The sequence below is a fragment of the Osmia lignaria genome, chromosome 6 (assembly GCF_051020975.1).
Source record: "Osmia lignaria lignaria isolate PbOS001 chromosome 6, iyOsmLign1, whole genome shotgun sequence".
In the NCBI taxonomy this organism is placed as follows: domain Eukaryota; kingdom Metazoa; phylum Arthropoda; class Insecta; order Hymenoptera; family Megachilidae; genus Osmia; species Osmia lignaria.
Window position 1 is genome coordinate 9,695,138 of NC_135037.1, and position 14,448 is coordinate 9,709,585.

The 14,448-nt window shown below is 46.7% G+C and overlaps 1 protein-coding gene across 2 annotated transcripts in view; it reads left to right on the forward strand.

The window, feature by feature from the left end:
- LOC117607798 (protein pangolin, isoforms A/H/I/S) overlaps positions 1 to 14,448 on the forward strand; it is a 165,034-nt gene that overhangs the window by 111,346 nt on the left and 39,240 nt on the right. The window lies entirely within an intron of this gene.

A 14,448-nucleotide genomic window follows, 5' to 3' on the forward strand; every position in this document is an offset into this window, starting at 1 on the left:
GAGCCCCTTAGCCAGCTCGTCGTGTTATTATCGATCGACCAGGGAAACTCGAACGTCACTGTTTTTTCTCCACGAGTGTCCTCGTCCGTGAAAACGTTCCTTAATTTTTTTTTTCCTACCCTTCGCCACATTTCTTTCCCTTTTTTTCTCCCTTACGCTGTCTCGTTTCTTTTTTTTTTTTCTTTTTCGTTGAAAGTGGCGGTGGTAGTCGCGGGCAAAAAGTGCGGCAACTTAATTGCCAGAGCGTATCAAACGTGCCAACGTCACAAACGTAGCAGCAGCAACAGCACAACGAAGCTTTCATAAAGGCAGCTTGCTCGAGGAGCGATTCAATAGGCAACGAGAAACGTCGTCGGGCGACGTTGACTCGTTATTAAAAGATTTGTGAATAGCAGGCGAACCGGGGAGAGTACCGACGATGGAAAGAGAGAGAGAAGAGAAGGGAGAAAAAAGGAAAATATAAAACTGGCATTGTGGCAGCAATTAAAGTAGCTGCAGAACCGACTCGTGGTGGCACATCAATGTCATTGACGTGGCCATTAATTCGTATTTGAACGGTGAAGCCGCGAAAAAGCGCGAAATAACAACGTGTAATCATTACACGGCACGCCAAGAGTAGATTGCTTTTTCTCTTTGTTGCAAATTCGTCAGCTTTCCTTACCCTGAATCGTGGTAATAAAAACTGCTTTCCACCTTTCAAACGAGACGACGCTTGATTATCGGTTTCGATTTACCGTTGATTTTCAGCTTCTTCAGCTTCCGTCGGAATATCGAGAGGAATGTAAATAGGGTCGTTCGAAATGAGTCGTTCGATTTGCATTAATATTGTTATTCTAGGGTGGAAGGATAAACCAAATACGAGTTGCAAGCTTTCAAAGGGAATCGTCGCTCGAACGATATTTGAATTTCTAAGCGAGACCTGCTCGTGGACATTTCAGTTACAAAAGTAATACAATCAGTCGTTGTATTTTTTCTGACAAATTTCTGATTCGGCTAATTGAATTTTTAACGATCAAAAGAGCATGAAAAATTCACCGGGCAGCGTGCATCGGGAAATTATTTCGTTTCGAAAGCGGTGCTTTTCACCCTCTTCTCCAGCAAGTATAACGAGTTCGACGCTTGGAGCAATCGTGGAAACGGGGACACACCGGTTCCTGGACCAAGTCAGCACCCGGGTTTAATTGAATTCTCGCTGGTTCAACGATCGGTGGTGCTTTTGAAGCGAACCCTGGACCGACGCGGCGCGACGCGACGCGGCCTGTAGACGTCGCGGCAATACTTGCACGAAGGAAACGAGACGTCTTAAAGGTGGAGGAAGGAGATCAAAACAACTCGGCTTTGGCCGGGCTTCCGGCAAGTTCAGGCTTAGGGGTGGACCGCGACGTCGAGGGGTTATTCTTAATATTTGTAAGATTTTCATCTTGCCGTGGAGAGGAAGCATTCTCCGGGGAACGCGGAGGGTCGGAGGGAGTTTGCAACCCCTCGAGCATCGCTGAAAATACGCAAATCCTGGATTAGAAGCGAAGGGCGAAAATATGGGATGATCCTTCGTTGCTGGAGGACACGGTGGGTGGCAAACGTTTGTTGGCTCTACGAGGAAAAAAAAAAAACAAGTTCAGCAGTGTGTTTCGCGAGATGAGAGAAGGAATTAATTAATTAATGTCTTGATGCCTGATAGACGTTCGTTGCTTTGCATTGATGGGTTTCTAGCTCTGACGATTCTGTCATTAATTTATGGTGAATCGAAGCGAATAATTAATTCAATGGATCGGTAATTAGGGAGATTCGATACGTTTGGATTTCAGTTCCAAGAAAACTTTACTATTTAAAATTTCCTGCATAAATTTCTCTTTGAAATCGGAAGTCCATGGTATTATTTTTACAACGGAGAATTTCCACGTAAATCCCATCGCGTTCCCTTAAAAATTCTCACCTTTCCAACTCGGTTCAACGTTCTCGCATATCTCGCACACTTATCCGCAATTCAGTCTCGCATTTTCCACGGCTGTCAAGCCCTCAGCTAGCCGTTTGCGAACAGAGAGAGAGGTAGGGCATTTACATCCACGAGAACGGTTCTCTGGACCGATTGTCTCGATCTTCTCACCGGCCAGCGGTGGTGGGTTTTCCAGTACGGAGGAAAGGGTGGCGGGCAGGACCGGTGGAAATTTCGTGGACGGGGCTATGCTTTGTGGCGGCCGAGTCCGCGAACGTGACAAATGGAAACCGGTGGCTGTTGGCAGCTCGTTCGTCGTTCTGGCTGGCTCGAGAATGACGCCGGTGGTTGTAGTTACCGTTGATGCTGCTGCTGCTGTTATGTTGTTGTTGCTGTTTCTCGTTGCTTGTAGACGGAGAGGTTTAGGCTGGCCTGGGCTTGTACCACGGTACAAGGCTCACGGCTACGTAACTAATTACCTGATCCTACCGTGAACAACTGAGCGAGTTCATTGGGACGAAAGAGGGAAAGGAGGAGGAGGAGAGAGAGAGAGAGGGGATGCGTGGGGCTGCTGCTGACACCAAAGACTTCTCAACTTCCAACCGACGCTCGACTCGGTGCCAGCCATAATACAACTTCCCAGCGTTATACGAATATACATACATATTTCGCTATAAACCATTGCCTCGAATTCTACCAGCTCGAAATCCTGATGACCGTTGCAGAGAGAAATCTCATTGAAATTTTTCGAGAAAAAAGAAAGAAAGTATAACATTTTGAAATGAACATCTCTAGCAAATACCAGCAACCGTGAACCTATCTCTCTTCTATTCCTCTCGACAATAAAAGCAGCGCGAGCAATTCTTCGCGGCAGCCTCGTTTTTCCACCCCTTCTCACCCTATAAGATCGTCTCCTCGAGGCACGTCCGCAGTCGAATTGAAATCGCGAGCAACTCGAGGACGACCGGCAAGGAAACACGCTCGTTCGTTCGTCCGCTCGAGTTCTTCCACTCTGTCGAATTACTACTGGGACACGAGGAGAGAGGGATTGCGCGCGAACGGTAATTCGCGAAAGCTTTCATCCGTTAAAATCCGAAACTCTCCTAAGACTCTTACTTCTACCTATCGTCTTCGTACATGAAACGTATGTGTGCCTTCTCTATGTACTAGCCGAAGCGATATACGTGTGCGCGCAGGGAACGTGGTGTAATCACATCACGTTCCTCGAACGAGCGCGAACACCGAAGCTCGAGCTTGTCCTTAAACCGGAACGCCGTTTGCCACGGATTGAAATCACCGCAAATGGATCCACGGCAAAGAGAGAACCGGTCGCCCGCTGTCAAGTTGGGAACACGACGACACACGGCTAACAACAGAAAAAGAGTATAGGAGAAAATTCCTTTTCAATGACAAAACCATCGGTGGCCGCACGATATATGGGACTCTTCGTTGCTGGCCACATCAGACTGACGTGCGTTGTCATATCGACCTCTCTCTGACGGAACATGATAGGAAGATATTTATACTGGACAGGCTGGAGGAGGAATCGAGGGTGAACGGGAGTATGCAAAGAGGGAAATACGGGAAACGTTAGGGGATGAGAGGGTGGCGATGGGATCCAAGTATATCGCAAATTGCTTCGAATTTCACTGCTATTCGTATCTGCATCAAATTTCACTAATTTTTTATCCTATTCTACAATCTAATCTTGTCTATACCTGTGGCTCATCTTTGGCTTGGGGGTAGACCCTGGTCTACTCGAGCTACGAGTTGCCGAGGATGTGTTCGTAGGGTGGACCGACGTGTCACGACAACCTGCAGGGCAAATGTTTAAGGTTGTCGCCTAACGATCCTGACCAATGTTTTCTTAGTTCTGGTAGGCGACCGTCTGTCGCGTCGAAGACGCTGTTTCGTGTTCGAGTCTATGGGATGCTCGTGTGAGGAAGGATTGATCACCTTCGTGGACAGTAGAAAGATTTTTAGAAATATAAAAGTGTGAACCGAAGGTTGAGATATCTGACACAGATGAATACGGAATTAGATGTCCTTGTAGGTTCTTCTTAAAAGAACTTAGCAGGTTTTTAACGAAGAAAGAAAAGAGGGTATAAACATAATAGCCCTTGTTGATCAAGCATAGCCTGTTTATTGTAAGACGAAGGGAATCGATATTTTAATCTTGATACTTCCAGGAAGAATATGTAGACCATGTATCTTCTACGTATTCTGGTCGACGATGGTACAACAAGCAAGAAGATGGTAAAAAGATCAAGAATAATTCAACTCCATCATCCAGAGTGCTTCTATTAAGCCGTTCAAAGTCTTCGATATTTATTACCATTGAAATTTGCCCATCGAAGAATTGCTCGACGATTCCTGGACGTAGAATAGCATCCATTCACGAGCCATCGAAAATACAACGTAACCAAATGGCCGTTCGTTCGCCGGAAGAGGAAGGCGAAGTTACGTAAAGCTCGGAACGCCGGCGAACCGTGAAGACTCCTCTATCAATCCGGCGGAACACGATAGAAGGTAGCCGGATAAGAGCGAAAAGAAAAGAGAAGTCCGTTCGAGGGGTTGAGCCGCGTGCAGGTTAACGGGGTTGGGAGAGTGGGATCGATCGTATTTTCCAATCTCGACGGAAACCTATCTAGCCCGGAGAGAGAGAGAGAGAGAGAGAGGGACAGGCGCAACCCCCGTGCCTCAGTCACTCCCCAACGACTGTATTTGAATTCCAGCGCGTAGCTCGGACCAAGCGGAGAGCGTAGCATCGCATAGAGCATAGAACCAGCTGGTTACCGGGGCCTGTGTACGTTCACGTTCATCCTAGGGGGTGGCCGGAGGAGGATATCGGTGGTCATGGCGTGTCAGACCCGCCAGGATCCCCGGTACCTGTGATAGCTTCCACCAACACCACTAGCTTCTCTTCTCTTTCTCTCTATCTCTCTATACTGTGGAGCTCTCTATCCTTCCGTCACATCGTTGTTCCTTGTTCCTGGTCCTCTCTCTCTCTCTCTCTCTCTCTCTCTCTCTCGCTTTACGTGGGTAGTTGCGGCCGGTGCTGCGATTGAATGCTAGGAATTTCATCATGAGTTGAGTCGCGGAGGAGACGCTGGACGGGCGGAGGGGTGGGTGGGTACGACGTCGACGATGCGGACCGTGGAGATGAGGATCGTTGGAGGGATGCTGACGGAGAACCACCCTCTCCCCCCGGGGGGTTACTATAGCCCCCGGTCGAGGCCGGCAACGGACACGGTGTGCACGAACTAACGGGGCCAGAGCAGAGCACAGCCCCTTGCTTAGCAGCCGGCCGCTTCCAATCATGATTCCACGCTCCACCGTTTGAAGTCTCGATTGAAAAGGGGCGGAGGTTTGACTAAAGAACGAATGCTACGCCGGCTATCTTCTATCCCCGGTACATACTCTAGCGAGAAGCTGGCTTGGCTCTCTCTCGTGTGCGTCACACAGATGAGCGAATGACCCACGGGACCGACGGCTAATACGCGATGGATCTTGCCCGACTGAACGATCAAATCCCGTTCGAGGTGTTGCACGTTCTAATGAAACTTTCATTCTTTCCTAACTTCCTTTCTGGACGCGATAGACGGTGATTAGACACGCGAACATTATCAAAACTCTATAGAGAGCGACTGAAATGATCAAACTTCCCCTTCGAATCGCCAAAGCATTAGATTCCATCTGTAATAATAACCTGCCTGGTAAAGCCGTGGCACCCCATTACCAATCAAAGGTCAAATCAATCCTGCCTACAAAACGCGCACCGAAGGGATCATCGGGAAAGAAAGAAAGGAAAAAAAAAAAAAAAGCACGCTGTAGAAACTCATAACGCGAACGCATCCATTAATCAGTAGCAGCCCGGAAGCGAATCACTGCCACAATTTCGATCCGGAATCCAACGATTCTTCCGCTTGACCCCGTGTCGATTCATAAAGCTCGGAGATCGGGAAACGCCTTATTAGCGAAATGGGCTTGCTGCGTTACCTAGGGTCCTTGGAAAAAAGGGGGCTTCTCTTCGGCCTGTATTACTCTGTCGTATCTAGAGAAACAGAGAGAGAAGAGAAGCCTCGCTATATCATTGTACCGGATCTCATCACAAAGAGTAGCGATAGCATCGGGCCTGCTGTCGATCTCGTTGCAACCCCTCCTCCTCCGTTACAACCCCCTGCCTGCCTCCCTCTGCTCTTCATGTCGCGTTGCTGTGTACTCCGTTTCTTCGTCCATTCATCCGTGTTTCGGTTCTCCCCCCCTGTCGTTGCGCAGACCAGGCCACAACCACACGGACGTGTTCCCTATGCGACAGTGTGCGAATCGGCGAGGGAGCAGGCTGGTGTGCAAGGGTGGGTTAGCCGGTAATCCGTAGGAAATTACATATTATTATGACGTGTTATTAAACGGGTAATAACGGGCCGATGGAGGACGACGATGGTGCGCCAGGTGGCCCAGAAACGGTGCCGCTGATGGATCTCTCTTATACGAAGACGATAAAAATCTACGTACACTGTTTTGGATGCTGTCGGATCGTTCGATCAGTTTTGGGAGGGTTGATTCCAGACAGGGTGACTTTTTCGATGGTTAACGACACGTTTCAGCGAATCATGAAAAACTTTCTTAGAGATGTAGGTTTCTAGGAGCTGCTTTGATGTGTTTCAGGTTGGAGGGATGATTGTAAAGCATGGGAAAGTGTTTTTCACTTCTGGAAGTAGTTCAGAATAAACAAGGGTGATTGGGCAAACAGCATTGTTTATAGGACGAGCTTGTTTCCCTTTGCGATACAATTTTTCCATATTTTCTTTTCTTCAACTTTAGAATTCTTTGTCCTTTGAATTTTCAATTTATCCAGTTTCTCGGTAAACTGAAATCAGAAAAGCTCCAAAATTCCAGTCTCATTTTTATCATCATAGTCGTCTTTTTTTTCCTTCCGGTTCTCTTGCCTGCTGGTTCCGTCACCTCGAGAAGAAAGTGAACAGAGAAAATAAGTGGTGTTTCTCTGTCGGCTGGTGTAGGAAAGGAAGCAAAGTGAGGAAAGACGTGGGAAGGGAGGGTGTATCGGGGGCCGCACAAAGTGCCGAGCTAGTTTGCGCTATAATCTACTATCTCGTCGTTTGCAATTAACTTCTCTTGATGATGTCACGTTTCGTTCGCGCCTCATTTCCAGCCGTGCCGTATAACAATCTGCCAGCGCGCGGCCCCCTCTTCTCAGCTCGATCCTTTTAACGCTCGCTTCTAAATTTCGTAATCAAGTTTTTCCTCGTCGAGGAAATTTGCGAATCCCCCTCTACCCTCTCACTCTCTCTCTCTGTACTTTCCTGTACCCTCTTTCAACGCTTCGTTCTTGCTCCGTTGCTCGTCGCACCGGCATCCCTCTTCTCTGCACCAACCCGTCTTCCACGATGGATACCACCCTCTTCTGGTACTTTGATGTCAAGCCGTGAACGTCACCAGCCGACCGTTTAATTTATCGGTCGATGTGTTTGAAAGACCCCCTCCCCCTTCCGCCCATCTTGACGCCCATCAGACATCCGTTTTTGGATCGTTGATGTCGCTTGTTCCACTTCCTTCTGCGCCCATGTTTCTCACCCTTTCGCTCAACAACCAGCAGCCCTTTTCCATCGCCCTGAAAATTTATCTTTTCCCCGATACACGACCATTACATCGTTTCATTTTATTTTAAATCCCCGTTCGGTAATTTCAACGTGCCACCAACCCCTCCCCGTTTATATTAAATTCCCTCGGGTTGTTTGGTGGACGCGCGAGGTGATCAGCTGAGAAACAGGTAGCGTTTGCATGCCGACAAGACCGCCGAGTAACTTGTCCATTCATCGACGTAGTCAGTTATGCGCGTCGAACCGGTATATTAACAGGCTGCCGGTACCCACGAAGTAGCGTGGACAGCCGCCGACAGGCCGCAGGATATATTATAACCATCGCGAAACTTTTCAATGTCGCCGGTTAGCCACGCCATTCAGCCGCGTCCGAGAGGGGAATCGATGATAGCGAGAGAGGAGGCGACCAAGCCTGCTACACTCTGCCGGCCGTGTATAATTTACTCGGATAGGCGTGAGCTTGGATTTATGATTAACGAGCGACGCGCGACGACGCTCCGTGGAAATCAATTACGTCCACTCGCGTTCGACGCACGCCGCAACCGGCGGATGCCTGGCTGCTTGCACGCGCGATTCCGCTTCCTCCCACCGTGTTCCGCCTTCCGTTTTACGCTTCTTCCTTCGTCGCTCGAACTTCGTCTTTTAATAGGTAACCATTAAGTAACCATTGAATTTTTCATAGAGATCCATCGTTACGATGCAATCACTCGGTTAACAGGTTGAATTCACACCAGACTGTAGATTCTTCTGAAACTTTTGTTCGAAGCTGCGTTTGAAGTATTAAGGAGCAACTAATTAGGAGTAAAAAGTTAATTAATCGTGAATTAAACATTTTTCAGCCGTCCATTTGAACCTCAGCTATTGAACTAATTAGTATCTATAAATTATAAATTTATTTAAACAGATAGGTTTTAAATCTCTTCACTGCCAGTTTGAATGTAATAGATTTGAGAGTTCGATTAACATGTTCAGCATCCTAGGTCGTCCGTGATCGCGTTGGTTCCGGTTTGATTGGAGCGAAGCTTTTTAATACCGTTTTCGATGGTTCGCCGAAAGTAACGTCGCGTGTCGGCCGCGGTGCTGTTGGCTCGCAGGAAAATTGATTTTCTATTAAGAGTCGTATAAATTTGCACGCGGGTGCGGCATCGTTTCAATTTCGATTTCCGATAATTAATCTGTGCCCCTATTTTCCCTGGTGCATCCCCTCCAGTTTAACAGTTTCCCGTGGAACGAACGTGTTCGGTATCGCGAAGAAATTAGTGTCATACTTGGATGCGGTTGAAATTCAATCGCGAAGAGTTCGTTTGAAATGAAAAAAAAAAAAAAAAGGAGTGGACCTCTCGTTGGATCGAATCGAATCGAGTCAAATTGCCGCGAAGAGGATTAAACATTCCTCGATGAAATCGATTTTCCTCTCGTATCGCTGCGATTTTTTAACGACCATAGAGTGCTTTCGAAAAAAAAACAACTAAACAATCCAGTCGAGCTATATTCATACCCCATGAAAAAGCTACTGCTTCGCGAGACAAGGGTGCTTTTTCCCCTCTATTGTGGCTTTGGTATGTGAATCATTTGGTGTTTAACTCTTTTTTTTTTAAACGATTCTGTTAGTGTTTTCATTCACTGTGTATCGTGCCTGTTATTCTTCGCAGCCGGGTTGAAGTTTCATCAAAATTTAGTCTTTCTCGAGTGACTCGAAGATCTTCGCGTAACGTCTTCGCTGAAACAGGCGACCTTGGCTTCGTTTAGTAAGCAGCCGTTTCCTGCGACGATATTAACGACGAGAGGCAAGGAAGGAAGCGAAAGTTCCGCCAAAGTTTCGACAGGCGATGCTGCTCGATCCGCGAGAGGCAAAGTATGCCAAAGTCGAGGGGAAGATGGAGAATCGGCACCAAGAAATCTTATCCCCCTATAGATAAGATTTTACGAACCGACGAATGTTCCGTTAGTTATCCCAGTAATTTCTAACGAGTGGTCCAAATCCACCCTTAGATATTCCAACGACCATCAGTTGGAGAAAAGTTCTAAACAGTTAATTCGATTTTTTTTTCACGAGAAATGAATGATATTTTGAAAGATTAACAAAACGACTAGGACTTAGGCACGAAGCTAATATATAGATACAAAGAGAGGGGTGGCGCAGAGGCAGGGATCCAAAGGCATAGCAAGTGGAGCGAAAATCAGATTTGCTCGTTGTCGCCTCCACCCACGAGCATCGCCACCCACCTACCTCCGGTCTGCCGGCTCCATTCGAACCCCCTACAACCACCCCTACTACCCTATCGTTCACCTCCCTGGCCCCGTTGCCGGTACACCCTCGTCCCGTGCCTCGAAAGCTCGAACGAGCACCGCCCTTTGATCCTGCCGACAGCCACCCTCCTCGACCCTCCATCGCCAACCTAACTCCATCCCCTATGGTCTCCATGCCTTCGAACTAAACCACTCTTCTTCTCTTGCTTCCTTTCTCGCGCTGTCTTCCTCTCCGTAACGCTTCGCGATCTTTCTTCCGCGGATTATCCACCCCCGCGGGTCTTCTTCTTCCGCTTTCTCTTGGTCTTCAAGTGGAGAACGCTCGGGGGTGAAGTATGGATAAATGACTATTGAATATTTATTTGAGAAATCAGAACTTGAGATTCCTTAAATTGTTAAAGAGAATTTTGAAATTGTTACGATCGAAACTCGAAGGAATAAAATACAGGGCGTAGCGACGAAGTATCGGGGATGGTTTATAACGTTGCAACCAATTTCGCGTTTCTTCTCTCGAGACTTCGGCGAACTAACACCGAAACTTACGTACTTCTCAAGAATTCATAAGTTAAAGAGAACTTGAAAGTTAAACTCACCTTCGGGAAGAACCTTCGCTTTCAAACCGGGGTTGTTTCTCGAACGGCAAAGGACAGGGTTGACTACTTTAAACCGCGACTCGAAGAAACCAGTTCGCGGGGAAAGTTGCGATTATCCACGTTGAATCATGAAGCGACGGGATTTTTCTCGCGAAATATGTATTTTTCCGCGTTCGCGACTGCTACCGTTCGGTTTGTAGTTTATCGTTACGGTGGTCGTTGGGAGGCGGGGGTTGCGTGAGGGGTGGAGGAATATTAATTTGCCTCGCGTCGCATTAACTGGTTTTTAACGAGGCCGGAAATTGGCGGTACGCGACGCGAGACGGTTGCGTTTAACAAATTAAGTTAATGCTGTTTTTGAATACATAAATAAAACCTCGCTTTACCCGGCCAATTTCACCGGGTTACGCCCGGCTTTTCCCAAAAAAGAGACGGAAGAACGGAAAAATTAATTTCCCGTCCATTGAAATTACCGTCTGTGTTCGTTCGAATTATTTCGCGTACGCCCCACTATCATTTTTCATTTTTTCGTACAATCTGATGACAGGTAATTTAGCGACGATAAAAGGCTTACGGAATAAGGACGATAATTTGTTTAATTCGCGTTAAAGTATCGCCTACCGAGTGGCCGAGTAATTTCATTTCTTTTTTCGGCGGGAAGGTTTTAATACCCGATGGTGACCGGTTTTTAAACGTTCCCGGCTGAGTCAACAATGACATTTGCCGGTGAAAATGCGCGCGAAAAAAAAAAGTCGAGCCCAGTCCACGGGTATTTAAATGGCCATTGGCAGATTACCGATATCGGAGTACTGCTTAGTTAAACGAGTTACCGCGAAAACTCAATACCGCTCGTGCAGAGAGGAACGCGTGATCGAGCGAGGAGGAGGGCTAGAAGAGCGGACTAGGAAGAGAGAAAGAGCGTGTAATCGGGCTACGAGAATCGAAGAGGCGCGATCTACCTGATGAAATCACGTGGCACTATTGCGGAACCACCGAAAACTCGGCTGCATTTCTAGCGATTTGCCAATTAGTCTAGTTACTATCTCGACAACGTTAATCGCGTTTATATTTATCACCTACATACGCATTTCCATGGAGATTCGCGAGGAGTTTCGCAGGATTTTCGAAGCAGCCCTTTGAAAGCGACGTTTCTTCCTCCTTTGCGAAACACGCTCCTTCCAAAAGCTGTGAATTTTATTTTTGCGCCGCTTGGAAGATGTCTGGTGCACGCGAAAATCTCCCGAACCTCGGATAAACATTCGAGTTTGCTCAAGCACTGTGAAACATGAATGTTCAAACAGACTTTCTGTGTTTTCTTACTTATCATCACGGTAACGAAATAACGTTTATGATACGTGCTTGAGATTACCAATTTACAAAAGAAAGATAACGATGTTTCTTTGTGTTTTCTGTTTTCGATCGCATCCGCTTGCAATTAGATCGAATCTCTTTATACATTTTCCCTAAGCATCCTCGACCTTTAATTAGAGCAAATTACGATGTTGCGTGCCGAGTAAACTGGTCCAAGTCAAACACAGTCCCTTTAAAAAAAAAAAAAACTTCAAACGGGGGGTGCGCGAGATAGATTCAGCATCAGTCCCGAGAATTCCGCGAAATTCCAAGCGAGAAGCGTCGAAAGGAAATCGCGGAATGAAAATCAGAAAGGGTGGAAAGATGAAAAAGAAAAGCGATCGAGGTCTGGTGTGTATGTGTGCATGCGTTGATGCACTACGGGGTCTGGATCAAACGCGGCCAAGTTAATTGAGCCTCGTGGCAATTACGAGCTTAGGTGGCCGCGCTTAATACATTTTCGTTTACAGAGATTTTCTCGATTCGCGTTTGCGCCCACCCGCTTGCTTTTTCGCGCCGCCTCTCGCTGCTCGGCGACCACCCTTTGAAACTGGCAGAAAGGTCCTGTAAAAAGGAAAAGATTGCGTGGAAACACGGGGTGCAGCGTGAAAGGGTGCAAAAGCGGGAAATGAGAAAATTGGGGTGGGAAGGAAATAGGAAAATGACAGAAGGAATGAGGAATTTAGAAAAATAAAGAATTAGAGGTATTTTGAATAAGAAATTGAAGGAATAGATAATTTGGGAAAGGGCGGTAGTTTTAGCGTTCTTTCGTCTCTCGGGACACGCGAAACGCTCTTTGCGACGCGTGACTTCCGGCGCCGCTGAAACGCACTCTCTCGTGCACGCGTCCACGAATGCAACACCAGCTCCCACACGCGCTATGTTTATAAAACAAAAGGCACACGCGCCGTTTGGCGGCGTTCAGGGAAGCGAGAAAAACGCTTCGCCTCGCTCGCGAGACGATAATTCCCCTGTCGCAGACGGCAACTACCGTTCCGTTTCCGCTTTTCGCTTTCTTCAAGCATTTTCTGTTTCCTTCAGAGACTCAGTCATTTCTCTTTTCTATCATCTCGTATTAGATATTTGCTTATCTTTATCACTTTTATTTTCCCTCCTTTATTGGTGTCTCAACAGCATTCCCTGTTTCGTGTTACTCACCTTCGCGTAATCCTTTTTTCTCCGCTGCAAATCCGTCTCTCGAATGCTCGTACATTTTTCTTTTTCGTGTCTCGATTTTCCCATTTACCGTCTTCCTTTTCCCCCAAGAAAAGAGGCAAGAGAGGAACGGTTGTTCGTTTTGCTGTCGCTTCACACGCGAGTACACTCAAGAGCAGCAAAATAACCGCAGAATTCTTTTTCCTCACTTTTCCTTTCTTTCTCTGAGCCTCTTTTTTTTTACCTCTCTTCGCTCAAGAAACGCGTGAAACGCCGGTTTACATCGACGAAGCAGATAGAGCAACATCGTAGAGAAAACATAATTTTTTTCCTCGTCGAAAAGGCGTCGAGAGGAGGAGAAAAATGGGTGTGAGCCCCGGGGGGTGTGTGCGTAGCCTTTGATGCCATTCTTGCTCATCAACCCCGCGTATCGTCTCCCTTAGCCCCCCAAATAGGTTTTTCAGATTAAATAAACTGTTTGCACCCTCGAAGGCAGTCGACCTTTTCCCGAACACTTGGCAAAGTGAGCGAACCATCACCATCAAACCGTGATGGTCGAATCAAAAGCCTTTCTGCGTTTGAAACCGCGGATTATACGGAATCGCTTCTTTTTTTTTCGCGCGGTCTGTTACAGATTTCCCTTCCTCTTCTCTGCGATTCACTGAAAAATGTACGCAAAAGGATTGCAAAGAACAGGAATTACGTTCCATTTACCTTTCTTGGTATATGGGATAAATTTTGAAACTAAGCATGCTTTGGTATAATTATTTAAAAAAATTAAAATTAAGATCGATAACACTGAACATTTTATGACCTGTATAATTTGTTGCTATGTTTTACAACCTCTCTTTTTGGGGGGGGCTTAGGATTTTAGTAGATACGGTGAGAATCGTTTGGCAAATTAAGAGGTTTTCAAACGATTCCCACGGCAAATTGGCAAACAACTCGGTCGACGGGACGGAATTTTAATTAGCATCTGGTCAGCCCGGAGCCAGACATTTTTAACGAATTAATTACCATCCACTTATACCTCGCGCACGCCCAATTTCCTCGTGCATTAACTACTCTATGCTGGTTATATATTCTCTTTGAGAAAAAAGAAAAAGGTGAAAACGATGGAAAATAAACAAAATCGTGAAAGAGAGGAGAGGAATCTCTTGCGCTTTAAGCATAAGAGGATACTTGATCCGCTCCAAGTGCACCGGCTAAACGCGCAACTTTTCCTCAGGGTTACGATTCGTCGATGCACGCTGCTTCTCGTCATAAAATGAAGTATAAAGTTCCTAAAGCGACTCGGGGAGAGCAAGCAAGCAAAGTGAAAGTGGTGGAAAGCATCCGGCTACGCGAAACTTTCCGCTTAGTGTTTTCCACCGAGCCGCACTTTTCGTCTTCGAATCGCTATCTTTATATTCCACCCTGATAAACCTTTATTTTCCGTTAATTTTTTTCTTATCTATATTTAGAAGATAGAAGATCTTGAATAAGAAATTTGACGAAAGGTGGGCAAACTACTTGCGAAACGACGCGTACGGGCCATTACGTTTGT